At 46.6% G+C, this 11321-nt stretch overlaps 1 non-coding gene across 1 annotated transcript; it reads right to left on the reverse strand.

Moving 5' to 3' along the window:
* Positions 1–9864: 9864 nt before the first annotated feature.
* LOC120693717 lies at positions 9865–9973 on the reverse strand. Its single transcript, XR_005683172.1, has one exon. It is a non-coding gene; the product is annotated as a small nucleolar RNA R71 (small nucleolar RNA).
* Between the last annotated feature and the right edge of the window lie 1348 nt (positions 9974–11321).

Raw genomic sequence — 11321 nt, forward strand, 5'->3', positions numbered from 1 at the left:
ACACAGACAGCATCGGCTGCACAGCCGATGGCTCCGGCATCACCCCAAATAGTACAAGTTCCCAGCCAACAGACGCCGATGGCTAATCAGCAGATTGATTGGTCGGCCAAGATAGCTGAGGTGATTAGAGAACAATTTGGTTTGAGGCCAAAGCAGCAATCTGTCATGTACAGGACTCCGTATCTACCTGCTTATGATCAGCTTCCCTTCCCACCAAGTATAAAGTGCCTGATTTCACCAAGTTTTCAGGACAGGGAGATGTTTCCACTGACAAACATGTTAACAGATTCATAATTCAATGTGGAGAAGCGGCAAATCAGGATGCGCTCAGAGTCGATTGTTCTCCATGTCTCTGTCAGGATCGGCCTTCACGTGGTTTACCACGATCCCAACTAATTCCATCTTGTATTGGGACGATCTAGAGAAACAGTTTCATCAGTTCTTCTATTCTGGCAATACTGAGATGAAACTGACAGATTTGACCAGACTGAGGCAGAGGAATGATGAATTAGTATCTGCATTTATATAAAGGTTTAGGGACATTAAGAATCGGTGTTATAGCTTAGTGCTATCTGATCAGCAGCTAGCCGATGTCGCTTTTCAGGGACTCTTGCGTCACATTAAAGAGAAATATGCTTCGCAAGAGTTTGACAGTATTAGCCAGATGGCGCATCGGATGACTAGAGAAGTTTGGCCTTATGAGCAGAAAAGAAATAACTTTTAGAAGAAAGTTAATTTTGCTGAATTGGCCGATAGCCCTGATTCTGATGAGGAAGAAGAGGTGGTTGCATCGGCATAATGGGTTCAGGGCAACAAAAAGCCCGTGTTATGTCTGTTTGAGAAGAAGGAACCCGAAAGCTTTGGGTTTGATATTACGAAAGCTGACAAGATATTTGACCTGCTGCTGTCAGAGGGATTGATTAAATTGAAACCGTACCACAAAATCCCGTCAGAAGAGGAGCTTAAAAATATGAAATATTGCAAATGGCACAATGTGACCTCTCATGATACAAATGAATGCAAAGTTTTCCGCCAGCAGATACAGTTGGCATTTGAGCATGGGAGGCTTAAGTTTAAAGCCCCCAAAAGGACAATGAAGATCGATCAGCACCCGTTCTCTACAAACATGGTCGACATTGGCAAAGAAAAGAATTTGCCGCAGACTAAAGTCTTGACGTTACAATCGGCTAAGAGATCTGGAACCATTGATCCCAAAGCACAGACAACAGCCGATGAAATCAAAGGGGAAGAGCTGCAAGAATAAGCAGAGTGCTCTACAGTGCCACGGAGAAGGGTTACATCTCAGATGTTGTTAAACAAATTCCAATGTGATTGCGAGAGGCGGCAACACCGAGAAGAAGAGACACGCCGTAAGGAAGAACATTGGAGATGTCCTTTCTTCGTATATTGTTGGGAGGAAGGTTTAACTTTGCCATCGGTAGATGATTGTCCCGAGTGCAACAGTAGAAATCAAGGCGGCCGATCGTATAAGAAGCCACGTTTCAATGATGAACCACGCGGGCCGGTGGTGATGGGAAGGCATGAGCGTACCCCTGTACACGATCGGCTACGGGGCAAAGTGTCCATGCATGATCGGCTGGGGGGCAAAGTTATGCTTTGCGATCCTTCTGGAGGCAGGGTACCTGCACGTGATCGGCTGGAGCAAATGGCCAATGAGGGTATCTGATTATCAGCCGATGCGCAGAGACCCTGAAAAAGAACCATTTGTACATCAAGCCAGTCAGCCATAATGGTGCCCTGCAGGTTTGACCAGATCTTAGAAGAGGCATGTTCAGAGACTATGCCAATTGGAAATAATAGAAGAAGAACATAAGCAAACTCTTGACAAGAAAGGAGTCAAGTCACAAGTCTGGCGCATCAAGCCAAAAGTTGATGTCAAGCAAGATCCTGGCTCATCGGCTGCACTGGTTAACATGGTCTTCATGATGCCAAGGGAGTTTACGGCACCAGCTGATGACAGTGAAGAGCCAGAGTTAGAGGAGGCGATGGCCCAATTGGCTTTAGAGCCAGTACTGGCCATGTTCGAAAAGCCAGAGGATGACAAGCGCCAACATCTTAAAGCTTTATTCCTGAAGGGGTTTGTCAACGGCAAGCCGATCACAAAGATGCTGGTAGATGGAGGTGCGACAGTGAATATAATGCCGTACGTGATGCTGCACAAGCTTGGAAAGAGCAGTGATGATTTGACAAAGACAGATATGATGCTCAAGGACTTCGAAGAAGTTGTGTCCCCTGCTCTGGGGGCATTATGCATTGACTTGACAATTGGCAGTAAGGCCCTTTCTACTACTTTCTTTGTTATTAATGGCAAGGGTTCATACAGTTTGCTTTTGGGATGGGATTGTATTCATGCCAATTGCTGCATTCCATCTACCATGCATCAATACCTCATACCATGGATTGATGATACTGTCGAAGTGGTGTCTGCCGATTCATCGTTTAGTGTGGCATCGGCTGAAGCCCAAACATGGAGTTATGAAAGAGTAAGCTGATTCTCTGGCCAAGCTTGGGAAAAAGATTTCTTGAAGATTGCTGATTATGAGTTGCCATCAAGCCAAACAGACAGGTCTTCGGATGAGTCTTGAGGCGTCTTCATGTAAAGCTGATGATTTAGTCATCGGCTAAGTTTGGGATATAGCCGACATGATAGGTGTCGCCTTTAGAGCAAAAAATATAAAATATGTGTGAAGGAAAACTGATGGTGTTTTGGCAACATTGGTTATTGAATGGCCGATATAATTTGTATCGACCTTAGGGCAATAAGATCTAAAAAACACAAAAGTTGGAAATGCATATGATAAGACAGATGTTGTGAGCCTAACAGTTAACATTGTTTACAATGAGTGAATTCCAGCATGGTTACAAAAGAATATCAAGTGTATTGCAACGATCCAAGGGTGTTCTGGATCACCATTATCACACGCAGGCGAACACCGTCAGCCTCCTGAACTTCTTTAATGTCAGCCTCAATGGAGCCCGGGATCGGCTGGAGACTTTTGTGGAGTTGGTAGGCCTGGCGAGCTTGCTCATGTTTCTCTGCTTCAAGTTGCTGGAGTGCCGATGGAAGCTGTGATAGTTTGTTATTCACATCGGCAATTTCTCGATCTATTTTCTCCAGTTCTTTAGCGAGAAGTTCACGCTTAGCTTCCAATTCTCTCTTGGATTGTTCCATCTCCGCTTTGGATTGAGTCAGATAATTAATTTTTCCGCGGGTCGCTTCCACAAGGCTCTTCCAGTCATCTCTCTGTTTGATCATTTGCTCTTGATGAAGTCGATCAGCAAGCCGCTTCTGGGCCCTATGAACTGGTATCTGGCGGCTTTCGATGTACGCGGCGGGGTTTAGCGCTTCCTCAAGTGATTTAGAAAGATTGCCCTTCAGAGATTTCAGGATGATGCGCATCGGCTCTGCGTCCTTAACAAGCTGGCCGATGTCTTGGTTCAGAAATTGCAGAATTTCTTGGAGTTTAGCCTTGACATTCTCCGATAATGCTGCGGATTATGCCGATGATACTATTTCATCCTCTGCAATAGTCACTCCGAGCTGGAAGGAGAACATGCTGTTGTCTGGGCTATCTTGTGCCTGGCAAAGAGGGAGGAAAAGATAAAAGTGTTAACCGATGATGGTTCTTCGGTTTTGGGATCTGCTAAGGATGTGATCTTACCAGTTTCAGAGGAATTTTATCGACGTTCTGTAAAGAGGAAGACATGGGCATTAGTGTTAGGACACCAAAATTAGCAGGGGTGTCTTGTGATACAATTGGTGGTTCTTGTGTGCCAATTGATGTTTGCTAGAGTACAAAGCCGGGTTAAATGAGGTAACAATTGGGATTAGAAAAAGAAATAGAGACGATACCTAAACCGATGAAGAAGTTGTTCCGGGCTTCTTGGAAGGTAGGCATTGTATCTGATCAGGTCGGAAAAGACACACGAATTGGGTTATGTCATGAGAAATTTTGAATGAATACAAGCAAATAAATTACCTGAACCATTGGAGAAGTCCGGGAAGCAATTTCTGGGGTGTCTTCTTCATCCTCCGCGATGAGTTGATTGGCAGCTATATCTTGAGGGATGCCGATCGATGATGTGGTTAGCAAAACAAGAGTGATAGTTAAAAGAAGGATGAAAGACGGTTAAGGGAAATTACCTTCTGATGAAGAAGGGTTGTTTGTTGGTGCATCGGCGTGTGGTGCTGATGTGATAGTCCGAGCTTGGCCAGAAGGGCTTTAGGTTTTGCGAGCCGGTTTCTTGGTGCTTGTCATCTTGCGTTCCTTCCCAATAGCAACGTCGGTGAGGGATGGTTCATCATAGCCGATATGAGGTTAATTGGTTGGTGGGGCGTAATTAATTGACCGACCACTTCTGCTGACGGTTGGGGGAGGATTGCTTTCGGCCTGATAAAATAATTGTTAGAAGAGTCTCGGAAAGGGGTATTGCAGATTGATGAAATGGAAAATAACTTCTATGTACACACCTCGGCGTCGGCCCCATGGTAGTTTTCATCCAGGGCAATGCAATAGACCTTTATCGACTCACAGAAGAGATGCTCTTGCCATTCTGTCCACCATCGGGCGAATGGGACAGTGGTGAAAGGTGCAATCTGCCAATCGGCTAATTGTACTGAGTCGGTATCGGGTTCTAGACTTTTCAGCCATTATAGGACAAGGCATTTTTGATGGCGTCTCTGACCTAGACTTTATCAGCGAAGTAAGGGAGAGGGGGCACTTGACCAAAAAAGATTGCATTTTTTCCAGATGTGAAGTTGGCAGGTAGAATTCTTGAAGCGATGATTTCTTTCATAATGCTGATACCATGCTCATCATCCCTCCAAGAGTTGAGTTGAAATGTGGATGGATTCTCATAATCCTTGTCATCATCATGATATGCAAACCAGATGGTGGAATCCTTGGTGAATCCATTATAGAAGCACTGAAAGAAGTTAGTTGTGCCAAAGACATCAGGATCATTGGCGATCATTATGGCTCTTCGCCGAATGAGGTGCATCGGCGGGTAACCATCTCTTCTCCTTCGGCAAATTCCTCTGATGGAAAGGACATTTCCTTCAACTTGATTCCCATGGTTTGATGCATATACAATTATACATGTTCAGTCACAACTGGATAAACCACCAAGGACCCCCGAGATTAGAAATCGGCTATTGTTCCTGAGTCTAGCCGATACTTGGTGGAGTAGATGATAAACCGATCCAAGAAGATGTTTGCCAAGAGGAACTAGATTTCCATTTCCGAGGATTTCGGCCATCTTAAGGGTATTGTTAGTTGGACCGACTGTTTTGCCACAGAAAATGAATTTCTCAAGCCACATATTAAGAAAGGCCGTGTGCTCTCTGATTGATATAGAACCAGTCTTCATATTCTTGGAAATGTACCCTTTCCACCCGCCGATGGTTCTAGTCTCTATTTTAAAGGAGGCTTTATCCAGGAAGTCGAAGGATCGGTCAGGGGCAGAGATGTTTAGGCCAGTTAGCTTTAGAACATCTCGCAGAGTTGGGGCCATTGAACCATGACTGAACAGGACGGCATTTATGGCATCAGACCAGAAGAAAGAAGCCGATATGAGCATCGGCTCATTCCTAATCATTTTAGATAGGGACAAGTTCAGGCACTGGCCGATATCATACTGTTCCCAATCGGTACAGTAAGTACTTGCTACTCTACGGAACCAATTCCTCCACCTAGGGGTGACATTCGGCCAAGATCTGAAGGCTTGAGACCAATCTGAGGTCATGTTGGAAACCTTGAAGGGGATTCTACTAGTCTCCAGATTAATCAGATTAGTCGGGTCAGGATCACCCATGGGGCCTAAGCAAGTCATGCTGGGTTGATCAGCCATTGGAATAATTATATTGTTCCTGAGATTCTAAGAAAAAAGGAGAACAGTAATGAACATATGCAAGATACAAGAGTGGTGAAGAACACGGAAAAGGCGGAAAATAATGGATGAGCAAGAACAACCATACCTGAGGGATTTCAGAGAGAGAAGCCATTGCTGAAGGAGATCGAGTCCTGGATGCTAGTGGGGGAGAAGATTCTTGACTCTAGGAAAGTGCTCCGCTCGAAATCTTGGGCGGCGGAACAGATGAGTTCTTGGAAAGGGTACTGTAGTATGGGTACCGTTGGAGAAGAAGGTGGAATAGTTGAGTAGGATATTTATAGTATTTGCCTGGAAGGGCACAATGGGGATTTAATGCGCCGCCCACGCGGGATATGAGGACTGGTTTGAACACTGTTTGTAGCGTCGGTTCGGGAGGGCAATCATGACTGGAGCGAATTTCGGAGCAAAAAATATATTACTCCGAAACTGGGGGGCATGTGTTGATGCCATTTTTTGACACGCGTCAAGATAAACATAGAAGCGGAGGAAGATTGCTGATATGGAAGGGGGCCGGCGTGCGTGAAGTGCGAATCGGCCGATTTTGCCGTTGCCGATGGGCCGAAAAGGGGTGTTCCAGTTTGAAAAGCGCCGATGCGTATAGGAGTCTACCGATAGTGCCGTTGCCGATGGATCAAAGGAATATTCTAGATTCGATCAGATCCCGGTGATTTGTTCTCAACTTGGTTTATTTTTAGAAAATCTTTTACTTTTTAACCAAGATATGTATTTGCCGTGATCGGCTAGGGCTTGTTAATTTAGGCTATAAATAGCAGTTGTATGGGACCTAGAAAAACTGATACACATCCAATACAACAACCCTTTATAATTCCTTACAATTTACTTTTCTTGTCGGCGACTGTCAGACCCGGGGCGGCGAGAGTGCTTATAGGCATAGAATGTTCTAGAGTAAGGGATAGCTCATGGATGTACCTTACCTCTCTTGTAACTCCCCTGATAGGTGTAGAACTAGCTGCAGTACAAAGAAAACTACCCGATTGTGTTGTAGTAGGACTCCAACTGTACTCGGCTAGGACTTTCCATGTAACCCTGTCCCCACGGATATATAAGGGTGGGCAGGGACCCCCTCAAAACAACATCAACACCTAAGGCAATATAGACAACCACACAGGATGTAGGGTATTACGCAACTCGTGGCCTGAACCTGTCTAAATTTTTGTGTTCCTTGCACCATCGAGTTCTAGAGCAGTCGATCTCTACCTACAAACCTTACTGCTAAGGGTATCCCTGAGCAAGTTTGGCGGTAAACACCGACAGAAGGCGCACCAGGTAGGGGACCCGGCGAGTTCATCAGCGAGTTCGATGGCCACCTTCGCTTTCAGCACCATGGCTCCTCCTCAAGGCGCCACCTTCGTCTTCAGCTCGTGGGTCTGCGTCGCCAACGGTTCGGGCGGCTTTGACAGCCACCTAACCAATCCCCCATGCTGAAGGCAACCACGTCGGAAAGCTACAACAAGCTTGTCGGATCAGATGGTCATGGCGTCATGCTGCTTCCCGACCTCGCCAAGGAGATCGAGATTAACTCGAAGACAACTCGAGTTCCACTCGGACTCAGATTGATCTCAAACCGAATTCTACTCGGATTGAGATCCCTCTTGCTCAACCCGTCTTTGGGTTGTGCAATACATCATTGTTGACGGTACCTAAGTGCCATTTTCACCCGTCAACTATACTCAATAATAAAGGAAAACTACATGCCTTACTCACATATTTGTATCACTAACATCGCTCCACAGTTGTTTTCGAGTTTTGTACATTTCAGATGAGCAAGAGCGGAATAAGACAAAAACACGCAACAAACGCCATACAACTACGCAGAATATCGCATCCAGCGTCACCCATTTACAAAGAGGGCCCATCTAGCAGAGCAAACGGGCGCGCCACGCATAATGCATACAAGAAAAGATATCAGGGCCCACATGTCAGCCTGCCAGTGAAGGATAAGGACGAGAGGCGGCCAGATGGGGCCGGCCGACACCCTGGGTCGGCCGAACCTGGCCGGCCTCTTGTCCAGGTGCATTTCGAGGAGGAGTCGCCCCCAAGTTTCCTAATCACCTTTCATACATGCATTTGGCGGGAACCGACCTCCACTAGTATAAATAGGACGCCCTCTCACCCCTCTCTCTCTCTCTCTCACACACACACTTCATTCCATTCTCTCCAAGAAGGCTCTCATCTCTCTTGCTCTCTTAGCTAGGTAGTGGAGCTAGGCTAGTTCTCTTTAGCGAGCATGTCGTCCTCGAGGTCGTTGAGCAATCCTCGGCTCCTGGTATGGCTTTATATCTGACTTGTCAGACTTCTATTCATAATATAGAGTTTTTCCATGGTTGCTTTACTATCTTGATAGTTTATCAATCCATGCTTAGTTCATTCATAAGTTATGCTACGGTCTTGGTTAGGCCAGATGATCCGGGTACGGATAGAGGTTCGTTGTGCTTTCGGGCTTGCTCTAGTGTTTTACTCGTCCATCCGAAGGGTGGGAGACCTGGGGGCACTAGAGTAGTGACTTCATACACGACCGTGGTGCTCGGGTATGCGGGATCCTTCGGATATGATCGTGCTCCACGGTGTGACTGGGGTAGACGGCAGGTGGTGACAGCCCTGTCCGTCTGGCGTAACAGCTGTGTTGTGTTTAGCGTACTCCCCGACGTTCGGGTTCGGTGTGGGAGTTCATGCACAGAGGTAACAGAACTGGACGTTCTCCAGTGCGGGACCTTCTCCCCGCTATCCCATTTTCCTGGCACCTGTAGTCCTAACCATGATCTAACATGACCCCAGCTTTGGATAGAAGCACTAGGACACCTAACCTAGCCTAAGCTCCAGCTGACTTAATGTAGGATAGAGTAGACCTTGTTTTGTCGTTTCTCTCTTTTATTCCTTCCTCTTGGAGTGTGGATATGTGATGTGTCATATTACCCTTGCTTATTCTTTATCTGGACTTACCCCTGTTAGAGTATTGCCTATTGCTTGAGGCACAATGTCATGGTTAATGTTGAGTACAATACCTTTGCCGCTGCCGTCCTTTGGGACACAAATAAATGACGATACCCTTACTCTCCGGGTGAAATGCTACAATGGTATATTCATGCACTTGTGGATCCATCTGTAATCGTATTGATTATACCATGAGAGTGGCATCCCTTGGGTGCAGTTGCTAGGATGGGTTTGGCGCCCTCATTTCTAGTGATTGCACTAAGGACCGCCAACAGGCATTTCTGGCGCTGTCGCTAAGGATTAACCATTCCTAGTGATTGCGCTAAGAAATGCCAACAAGCATTTCTGGTGCCATTGCCGGGGACGGCATGTGAACAAAGATACTATGCTGATATTAACTTAGACCTTGTACTCAAGATATAGTATTTACTCTTTCAAGCTAATGTCACTTTATGTCTTCTTTTATTTTTGATTTGAAAAGAAGACAGGGGTAGTGTATGACCGGTTTCTCCCTGCCGGAAAACTACACAGACAATCCAGAGAGGCTCGTGAGAAGGGCACGACCTCGCGTCATTCCTCCTCTCGCTATCCTCCCGGCACAGGAACCCATTTCGGAAGCACCACTCGTTCTTGAGGCTATGGCTGAAAAGACTCTCCGCGAGTTCTCTGTCCCCTCCACCGACAATGTGGCCACTGGCCCCAACATCAATGTCGGGGATGCAAACTTCGAGATCAAATCAAGCCTCATCAACATGGTGCAGGCTAGCCCATTCTGTGGCAAGCCAAATGAGGACGCAAATGCACATTTGCAGAATTTTCTGGAGCTCTACGACACCGTTGTCATACGGGGTGTCGCCGCCGACGTTGTCAAGCTTCATCTATTTCCCTTTTCCCTCCCGGGGAAGGCAAAACAGTGGTTTTATAAAGAAAAATACATCAACACCTGGGCCAAATGCTCCAAGGCGTTCCCCGCAAAATTCTTCCCGCTGGGCAAAACAAATGCCCTGCGCGGGAGAATTTCAAGTTTCTAGCAGACAGGGATGGAATCCATCCTAGAAGCTTGGGAGAGGCTGCAGGAATACATCCTGGCCTGTCCTCATCATGGCATGGACGAGTGGCTCGTCCTGCAAAGCTTCTACAACGGGCTCACAACGACATCTCGAGCCAATATTGATGCCACTGCTGGAGGAGCCTTCCTCAACCTGACTATCGCCAAAGCTAAAGCATTGGTCGAGAACATGGTCTCCAATCAGGGGTGGAGTGATGAACGACTCGAACCCCGCACCAAGGGCACGCATACCGTCAAGGAGACGGATATGATCGTTGCCAAACTGGACCTTCTACTGAAGCATCTCGGAGAAAGGACCGAATTCAAGAAGCATAGAGAAAATTATGCTCGTGCCATGGAATCGCACTTCACGTGCAAAGTCTGTGGTAATGATGGAAACTCGGGGAACGACTGCCCCGAAACCAGTGAAGACTGCGCATACCTCAAAAACAACAACAACAACAACGGGTACTGTCCACAATAAGGAGGCCAGGGGTGGAACCAGCCACGTCCACCTTTTCAGGGAGGTAATAACTACAATCCTTCTAATAATTCCAATTTCAATTCAAACCAACCTCCCTTGAGAGAACTTGTTCTTGGCCAAGTTAAAATCAACGAAAATATAAATAAAAAGCTTTTGGCCAATGACAAATCCCTGGAAAGTTTAAATGTTAAGCTTGAAACTTTGTCTTCAACTCTTAAAAACCAGTTAAGTTTCAACAAAATGATCGAAACCCAGCTTGCACAAATTGCTGTTGCTTTACCTGCTATTGAGAGCGGGAAGATCCCGAGGCAACCCGAGTCTCCCGTTGAAAATGTCAGCATGGTGTCTACCGGACAGGGTAACTCGTTCCGGAGGCGACCATGCAATAACCATGCAGGCAGGTACACTCCCCCAAGGAACGACATCTGGGATGGCATGGTTAATGGGGACGTGGGTTCCCGATCTTCTGTCAGGTTCTGGATAACTCTTGTTGTAGGCGGAGCGAGACACACCGATCCGGCTTCAGATCCTAAGACCCGAATCCAGCAATCTTAGCACCACAACTCCTCTGGTTATCAACCGTGTCACAACCCGGTTGACCTCGCCAAGAAGGCTAATCCCTGCAAGCGCAACGAAGAACACAAGCAAGAACTCGAAAGAACGCAGCTCAATTGAAGTGACTCTGCAGATGAAAGATTAATCTCAAGTTGGGGTCTCACAAACCGACACGGCGGCGAAACTATTCTCGACAGAATAATCTAAGCAAAACCCAGGTAAACTAATGGCGGCTGCTGTGTATATAGAAGAGAGAGGCTAGGGGGGCGGCCAAGGGGGTGGCCGGGCAACCCTAGGGAGTACAAGGCCTTCGGGCCCAAAAACTGGCGTCGCTGCATCCAGGCAGATTCTGGTCGTCATGTTGTTTTG

The sequence above is a fragment of the Panicum virgatum genome, chromosome 9N (genome assembly GCF_016808335.1).
Source record: "Panicum virgatum strain AP13 chromosome 9N, P.virgatum_v5, whole genome shotgun sequence".
Lineage (NCBI taxonomy): Eukaryota > Viridiplantae > Streptophyta > Magnoliopsida > Poales > Poaceae > Panicum > Panicum virgatum.